Source organism: Martes martes (assembly GCF_963455335.1).
Source record: "Martes martes genome assembly, chromosome: 17".
Classification (NCBI taxonomy): domain Eukaryota; kingdom Metazoa; phylum Chordata; class Mammalia; order Carnivora; family Mustelidae; genus Martes; species Martes martes.
In genome coordinates this window covers 49,316,271-49,325,203 of record NC_137905.1, presented here as the reverse complement: position 1 = coordinate 49,325,203, position 8,933 = coordinate 49,316,271, and positions in this window count along the sequence as shown.

Genomic DNA, 8,933 nt, shown 5'->3' with positions numbered 1-8,933 from the left:
TGCCATGGGCCTTGAGGAGCTAGAATATTATGACAGAGTCTGCTAAGCCAGGCAGCCCTGAGAGTTGGTTTGGGAGTGGCTCCCTGAGCACTGTGACTGTGGTCAGCTCTAAGGCCTTGTTGGCAGGCTGAGGTTTCAGGGCCTGACAACCCTATGGACTTAGGATAGCTGAGACCCACCTCTACCTTCATCCATCTCCCCCTCCCCCTTGGAGACCACCTCCACTTCCTCCAACCCAAAGCAGGGCCTCCAGTGCCCTGGTTCCATCATCAGCATCTCTGGGGGAGGGGCACCCCATGCCCACCCTCTCCCCCATTTGTTCCCCTCCTAGGTCTTCCAGACCCTTCTCTACTCCATGGCTTTGGGGGAATCAGGCCTCCTCGTCTCTCTCCCACAAAGGGAGAGAAGAAAAGCCAGAGACAATTCCCACCCCTAAAGCCTGGGAGACCCCTGCCCCTCGCTAGAGAGCCACCCCCAAATCAAAATGTGAAAATCCCTAGAAAGCAATAGCCTTCAAGGTACCTTGCACTGAATTTCCCACCCTGGCCCTTCCACCTGATGGGAGGCTGTAGCTGGGCACTAGGGTGACTTTTTCCATGCCCTCTTCATCTCCAGGGTGGGGGGCAGGCCCCATTTCCCCATCCCCCATCTCCCATCGCTGCTGCCCCCACCCCTAATCTCCAGACTGAACCCAGATGGAGATTCGAGTGCCAAAACAATTCTTGATGTAACTTTGTACATATCTTCTGCAGGGGGGGAGCTTTTGGGGTTGGAGGTAAAGGTGGCCCTGGGGGCCACTGCTCCCCTCTGCCTCTCAGAAGACCCTATGGTATTTCACAGTCTCTCCACCCACCTTGGGTGCAGTGTCTAGCTGGAATATCCCCCCTACAGCCCCCCAGGCCCCCATGAGGAGGGGAAGGAGCCAGGGAGAGGTAAAACACGGTCTGGGAGTGGGGAGGTGGGATTTGAAGGCATTCATTTGCATATCATTTGCATCCTCAGCTGCCCTGGTCTGTCCTATGCTTTCTATAGCCCCATTCATGGGAGTCTGGGTCCCCATCGGAGGGACCCAGTACTCCTCTCACACAGACACGTCTCTGGAGGCTGGGCCTCCCGAAAAGTGTTCCCTCGGGGTATCTGTGTGACAACCCCCTCCCTATTCACATTTCTCGGGGACCCCCTACCCCACCAGCCAGGACTATCTGAAAGGTAGTTTGCTAGCTCAGTGAGCTAGTTTGCTCACCAGGTTGGTGAGTGGAGAGCCACACACCTTTCCCTGTTTTTACCCTAGGAAACTCACTCTACCATCTCTCCCGTCCCTTGAAAGTCTCTTCTGCATTCTGACCTCAATCTTTTGTGCTGCAGTATGTTCAGAGGGGACACAGATGTGGGGTCAGGGATGGGGATCATTGAAAAACCCACCGCCTCTTTTTCCCCCCTCTCCCCTGTTAGCCAGTCAGATCTCAGAGACTCTGAGTGCCCCTGCTCTTCAGCACCCAGTAGGTGCTTAATAAGTGTTTGCTGCATTGAATTGTCTCCCTGTTCTTTCCCATTTGCCCTCCAGCTCCCAACATCTTCCTCTTGAGTCTCCCTCTCTCTCTTCTTCTCTCGTTTTCTTTCTCGGGCTCCCTATGGCTTTCTACTTTCTCTCCTTGTGGCTCCCATTGTCACCTGTCCTGTCTCTACCTTTGTCTGTCTTTTCCCCTCTTCTCACCCCTCTTAAATCTCTTTCCTCCTCCCACCTTCCCACTGATTAAAAAAAAAAAGTGCCAAACTTCCTTGGAACTGAGCCGCTCTGGGGGGTGGGGTGGGAGAGGGAACCTCAGATAGAGGGGAGGAAATGGGACCATCCCTCTCTGAGGAGGCCCCTAAGAGGCATGGAAAAAGTCTGTGGACACTTAGCTAAATTGGGTCCCCCTTCCTCACCCCTCCCACCCTGAGTTTTTCTTAGAATCTTTGTAAGAAAAAAAAAAAGACAGAAAAAAACTCCTCTTAAACTAATCCCTAACCTTTTGGACCGCCCCCCCCCAATTCCACCAGCCGGGGAGAACCCCACTTGCCTCCTTCGGACAAATCTGTAGAAATTGGGGAGGGGGAGACAAGCCCAGCCCCTCTTCTGCTGGCCCCAGGGATGGTGTCAGCTGGATTCCAGAGAAGGACCTCAAAGCACTTATGAGAAGGAGGGGTTCAATGTGCCAAATTCACCTCTTTCATCCCCCCTCTCGGGGGCTCTGAGCCAACCTGCCCCAGCCACCTTCTTCTGCCCTGTCCCAACCATCTCTCCATGGGCAAGGAGACTTCACTGCAATAATTATTAGGGGATTAGAAGGTGAAGATCGTGCCATCTTTATCTGCCCTAACTCCTGCCCTGGACTTGTAGGTGGGAATTATTATGGGTACCCCAAGTGGAGTTTGGTAAGAGTTGACTTATAGACGGTTGGGGACCTATACTTGGAAGAATATGGTACCACTTTCCTCTGAGTGGTATTTCTTCTCCCCCTTCTTAATCCCCAAGTCCGTCAATAACCCCTCTTTCTGTTTCTCTTGCCTAGTCCTCCATCCCACCCCCTCTTTATTTTGTTTCTGATTGGTGGCCTGCTGTGGAAAGTGAGGGAATCCCCCTGCATTCATTATTGCTGTTGCAAGACCAGGATTTGAGGTCGTGATGCGCTGAGCGGTGGGAAAAGTATTAACCAAGAGTGGCGACGAGGGTGGCAATTTGGGCGTCCAGGCTGCTGATTGGGTGCACACCTCTCGCGACAGCCAGGCAGGCCTTCGCGCTGTTTGCCACGCACCCGCCCCGCCGACTTTGAACTCCGAGGCCGGCTGTCGCGAAAGCCTGAACCGGATGTCACGACGGGGAGAACGGGATCGCGATGCCCAAGTTGGGGCTCTGAGGGCCGGGGACACAAGTTTACGGCTCTCGTGGAGTCGCGACACCCAGCCCTGCTATCCGATCCCTCGCCACTGCAGTCAGCTGTCTGGACGCCGTGGTTGAGAGACTTGTCTCCGTGGCGCCGCTGCCGGTGTGTGTAAGGTCCGTCTCGGTGCCCTCTGCCAGTCGCGTTGGGGATTGCTGGGTGGCAGGGAGGGAGATGGGGAACGTCTCTGGGTAGGCTTGGTGGGGGTGGGGGCTGCTGGTATTTAACCCCCTCTCAGCCAGTCCAGGACACTCTTGTCTCCCAGAGATAATTGGGGGGGGGACCGCTTAATCCTCCTCCCCCCAACCCTTTCCTCCTCCCTACCCGCTCCACCCCCCCCCCCAAAACCACCAACCTCTCATCTTCTAAGTGACTCCATCACCACCGGCCACCGGGACCTGCGGCCTCATTGCTCCAGCCCGCCCCACTCGACCGTCAGACTCGCTCATCGAACTCTTTTTGATTAACCCTTTCTGTGTTCATCCCACGGAAAACTGTGTGTCCGGCGAGGGGGAGGGGGTAGGCGAGGGGCAGTAGCTACCTTTCCTCCATCTCCTCCCACCGCCCATGCCTCCCCACCCTCACCCTATCCCATGCCCTACCCCCATCCCTCACCACTAGGGTCCTCCCCGCTCTGGGGAGAGTGACCTTTATAAATATCTCAGCTGTTTGGCTTTGTCCCTTTCAAAGGCGGGGCCAGGGGCGTGGCCTCCAGCCAGCGGAGCGCTCACTCTGGCCCCACTCCTTTCTGTGCCCCCACCACTCCCCACCCCTTCATTGTAAATAGTCACTTTTGTACTGGGTTTGAGCCAGGGGACGTGGGGAGTCATTTTTTTTTTTTCTTTGTGTTGGCATCTCAGGCCCCTGGAGGCATGGCCCACATCCCGGTTACATTTGGGAGAATCCCAAGGTGTGTCCTCTTACCTGTCCCCAGTGCTAAGGATTTCAATGTATCAGTATTACTCCTAGAGCGATGCGGTGACAGATCCCCAGGCAGGGAGGTGGGAGAGGCGTGGAAAGGGGTAGTCTGACAGGAACGTCTCAGTTGTTCCCATCTACGAAATGGGTTAGCTCTCCGGGTTCCCTGAGGAGCCCCAGTGAGATAATGGTGGAGTTAGACTCTCTCTGCCCCCTTTCTCTGTTTGGGGCAGCCGGGGTAGGAGGGTTGGGGGAGGGTATGACTATCTTTGGACAACTGACTGCTGAGTCCTTATTGGGACCTTAAGCTCGCCTCTCCCGGGCTTATTCTCTCTCTTGGAAAATGGGGGGCTTGGAGGATCTGTAAGGTCCCTTGGGTGTCCCCAATCCTTAGATTAACAGTCCAAGCCCAGTGCTGGCCCGCTGCCTGCTGTCCCGCGCTGACATTCCATTTCTTGGGCCCAGACCATCCGCCATGTGGCCATGCCTCCAGTGCCTCCATTCAACCCCCTCTAACTGATTCCTTCCATCCTCTGCGACCAGAGACGCCGCCCACCCCCACCCCACTCCCCACCCCCCACCCCACCACCTCCAGAAGCTCCTGGCTGGGGCCCGCTGCCCTCTCCTCTCCCCCCTCCGCACATTGCCATGCCTGGGCCACGCCCCCCACCCCCCCACCCCCAGTGTCCGTCGTGTGACCTAGTGCACCATGTATTAGCTTCCATGGCCCCCACCCCGGCCCCCACCACACCCCTCCCCCCCTCCCTCGGCGACTTCACCTTTTTTTGCCGCGATAAACGCCATCTCAGCATCTGTGTCTAATGTTGTCTTTTTTGCTTGACATCACACACTCCTTCTTAACCCATCCCCTTCCCTCTCCCTCCTCCCTGCACCTCCACCCTCATCCTAAATTCTTGCCCCCCTTTACCTCGGGGCTCTTGGGTGTCTAGGGGAGGGGGTGGGGGGACCCCTGAGGATGGGCCCAGGAGGGGGAAGGAGGGGAAGGGTGGATTATTCTCTCTGGACTGGGTGAGCACCCAGAGGAAGTGTGTCCGAGGGAAGCAAGGCTCCAGGTGTAGCTGAGGGGTCAGGGGGCGCTCAGTGTCCAATCAGGAGGGTCGATGCCACCATCGCTGCCACATATACTTGGCACCACAGTCCCACAAACGCACCCCTGGACTCACGTCCACACACACACACACACACACACACACACAGAATTGCAAATGCACAACCCCAACTAGAGTCAGGATAGCCTCGGGTTCCCTTTTGGAGTCAGGTAAGATCCAGATTCAGATCCCAGTGCTGCTCCAGAACCCTGGGAATTTGCCCCTCAGAGCCTCTGTCTCCCTACGTATACAAAGGAAATGTTTTTAATGGTATTTCTATGATTCATGCTAGGATCCAGTTACAACACCCACTTAAAAAAAAAAATAGTGAGCACATACAAGGTGTCAGGCACCTTTCTCAGTGCTGGAGGTAAAGCTGTTAACGAAACAGACCCCCAAAATCTCTGCCTTCATGGAACATATATTCTACTGAAATCTGGAAATTCTTCTTTGGCTCATGGAACTAAACATAATTCAGACATTGCCAACAATCGGCCGGCAGGCCTATCTGGGGCGCACGTGATCTCATTTGACCTGAACAGCGTTTTGTGTGAATTTGGTGCCAGCAGTTAAGCCTCGGGAGACTTCTGAAAATGTGGGTTGCGAGACCCTCTTGAGAAATCCGATGTGGCATCTCTGGGTGACCAGAACTGGCTGGAGTGGGCCAGGCTCTCCCCATCAGCCAAGGCAGACAGCCTCAGCCCCTCCCGACCCTCCACTACTTTTTTGTGTTATGTGCCCCGCCCTGGACACATTTCAGTTCGTGACCCTGCGGTCAGGGTTTAATATGAATGTCCTTACATTGTGGAGGAGTCAGGGCTGGCTGGGCAGGTGACGATGTGCCAAGGAGAAGGGAGAATGGCACGTGAGATGGCTCTCCATCTCACAGGTTTAGGGTCTGCTGTGACCCGGGCACCTCGTTTCCTCTCTCTGGGTCTCAGTCTTCATGTATGGAAAAGACCCTCCAAAGCTGTACTTAACCTTCTGGAATATTCCAGGAGGATCCCACGAGTGCCTAACCCCTTCAGTGCCTGACACAGAAGAGATGCTCAGCAGGTGGTGATCACTGTGGAGACCCCTCTGACCGAAACCTAATAATAAAATAACTCTAGGGAAGGACAGAAACCAAGGGAGAAGGGACAGGGCAGGGACAAAGTGAGAAAGAGACAGGGGGTGGGAATGAAGAGAGTAGCAGACATGGAGAAGGGTCCTCAACGGCTTGGGGTGTGTTTTTTTGTTCATCCACTCATTCATTCATTCATTCATTTGTTCAACAGACATTTATCGAGCACTCCCTATGTTCTCAGGCCCAGGGACATGGCAACAGCCCCAAGTCACTGCTCCCATGTTGCCAGCCCAAAAGCCATTATCTCCAACTCTTAGTGCATAGTAGATGCTCAAAAGTCTACCATTCCCTGCACCCCAGGCAACTCTGGTCCTTGCCTGCGGGCCCTCAAGTTTTGCCTGGGGTTCAGAAATATTGCCAAGACCAGCCATTTTCTGGCAAAATAGAGGAATTTTCCACCAGGAAGCAGGGAACTTAGAAGGGATATGGGGGTGGGGTGAGGGTTTGGTCTCTATTTTGCTGTGTGACTTTGGGAAACTCTCTGACCTCTCTGACCCAGGAGGTGGAAAGGAAAGGAGATGAGGTCGGGATGCAGGTGAGTAATGGGGGATTCCTAACTCCCTGAAAGCCTCCAAACCTTGTCCTCTGGTGGGGGCAGGGGTGGGCTTCAGGGGTGGGGGGCCTCGATGAGAAGAGAGATGAAGAAAGAAGATGGAGGAGTTGCCTGGAGGAGGGAGATGGCCCTAGAGACAGGGCCGGGATGGGAGGACAGAGGGAAGAGGGGGCCTAGGTGGGGGGATGGAAGTGGCTCTGAGAGGCCACCACACATCAGAGCAAGGTCGCCTGGAGGGAACAGAAAAGGTAGAGGCAGACTGGGACAGAGGGAAAGACAAGCACAAAGAGGAGACAAAAGAGAGGCAGAAGCAAAACAGAGATGGGGATAGGATGGCCTGATGCAGCAAATAAAAATACAGTATGTTCAGTGGGATTTGAATTTCATATTTTAAAAAAATTTCTTAAGTGTAAATACGTCCCATGCAATATTGGAGCCGTACTTACACTAAATATTAGCTGTCACTTCTCTAAAATCCAAATGTAACAGAGCATTCTGTATTTTATCTGGCAACTCTAGAAGGAAGAAAAGAAAGACATCTGAGAGGCAACAGTGAATTCAGGACAACTAGTCAGAGAAGCCAGGTTATCCGAGTCCACTACCTGGACTCCTGGATCCGGCCTGCCTGGCTCACTGCCCCGTTCGTCTCCTGGGTCCCCATCTCTCTGCCCCTGGGTCCACCTCTCTTTGCCTCAGTCTCCCTCTCTTGCAGACCCTCTCTGTTCCCTCCACCCCTCTTAGTCACTCAGGCATCATCTAAGCTCAGGAATCGGCCTCAGTCCTCAAAGGTGGCTGAATCACCACTGTCACTTCTGCCCAAGTCAAGTGGGCTGGTCTTCACGCGCAAGGCCTGAGAGGCGAGTGGCAAGCAGGTGGGGAGTCCATTCAGAGACACTATGCTTTCCTCAGTCAGGGCTGTTGAAGGTTGGGGCTGGGAATAAGCATGGGGGGAAAAATGAGACATTCTATTGGAAAAATACTCCATCAGCAGGCTAGGCTTTGGTGAGTCTGGCAAGTCAGTAGCCTCCCTAGGCCCCCTCCAATCTCTGGCCTCCAACTCTGCCTTCTGTAGAAGTCTAGTCTCTAAAGGATCCTCTCCACCAACACTCCCACGCCGACATTCTGGGGAGAGCTCTGGGACACTGTTTCTGCCCCCCTCTCCCTATCCTTGCCTCTGCCTCTGCTCCTCTCTGCCTCAGTTTACCTTCAGTATTTCTCTGGGTGTCCGTGTCACCCCATCTCCCTCCTATCACTCTTTTTCTCGCCCTCCCCTTAAAAAAAAATCATCATCTCATTGTATCCCTGCAGGGCTCTGTCTCTCTCCTTGTCCCCGCTGGAGGTGGAATCTCTCCGACTTTCTGTTTCTGTCCGCCTCTGCATCGCTTTCACCCACTCTGTGTACCCAGTATTGCTCAGTGGCGCGAATAAAATCCACTCTGGCCAGTGTAAATAGAAAAGGACTTATGAAGGGACACAGAGCCTGTCTGAGCCTTCAAGGCACCCCCAAATCCACCCTCCAGAAATATCCGCCCGGGAACTGCCACTCCTCCAGCGCGATCAGGAAGCCTGCCGCTGGCTCCGCAATCGCACCAACTCTGAGAAATCCCCAAACAGGGCAGTGGCCTCGCGGCTACCTCCCTCCCCGCTGACTTGAGTTAGAAATTCAAGCTTCCCGCGAAGGCATCTGATTGGTGGAACCTAAACCTCCTTCCGGAACCCCACCGCAAGGCATTCTGGGAAGTGTAGTTTTTGGCTTGCCAGTCTGTGCAGTCACCGGAAAGTGCTACACGAGAGTGAACAGACGCTAGGCGGGAGAGATGTTGGGGGGACCCGTTTTCTCCCCATTATTGCACACACTCGTTCTCTGTCCACCTCTGTTTCTGTGTGCCTGTGCTTCGCACGTTGGGTCTTTCTGTTTGTCTCTGTTTTTCTCTTTTTTCCTCTTTTTTCGCGGGCCAGCTGTATTTTAGTCCTTCCATCTCTGGCCTTCTCTCTCCTCCTTCGTCGCCACTGCCTGTACCGAGCTCCACGGCGGTCCTGCCTCATCCCCACCCCTATCCCCAGTTCCAGCTCCAGTGTGAGAGGAGTCTCCCTCTTAGCCTTCACCCCATTCTCAACTGAACTGGAGGCTCAGAGCCGTAAGGGGGGGAATATATGAGTGCCCCTGGTTCCACGGACAAACTAGGAAGAGAACCCAGGCTTTCGCGCTTCTCAGCGGCTCTCACTGCAGGCGGACATGAGCCAAAAGCTTAGTGAGTTCCTGGTCAGCTGAAAAGTGGTCACAGGGGCTTGGGGACAGAGCCACG